The sequence below is a fragment of the Triticum dicoccoides genome, chromosome 6B (genome assembly GCF_002162155.2).
Source record: "Triticum dicoccoides isolate Atlit2015 ecotype Zavitan chromosome 6B, WEW_v2.0, whole genome shotgun sequence".
Lineage (NCBI taxonomy): Eukaryota > Viridiplantae > Streptophyta > Magnoliopsida > Poales > Poaceae > Triticum > Triticum dicoccoides.
The window spans coordinates 691,631,200-691,631,454 of record NC_041391.1 but is presented as its reverse complement, the minus strand read 5'-3'; positions in this window follow the sequence as shown (position 1 = coordinate 691,631,454).

Sequence of the window (255 nt, the reverse complement as noted above, 5' to 3'; positions counted from 1 at the left end):
GCCATCCAACGCGGGTCTGTATCGGCCCGCATGGCGGTCCGAAGATAAAAATGAGGGGGCTCTACGGGAGTCCGAACCGCGGGAGCCATCCAACGTGGGCTTGTATCGGTCCGCGGGGCGGTCCGGACGTGATTTCTCCCATAAAATAGAGATAAAAGTGAGGGGGCTCTATGGGAGTCCGGACCGCGGGAGCCATCCAACGCAGGCCTGTATCGGTCCGCGGGGCGGTCCGGAGGCGATTTCTCCTGTAAAATA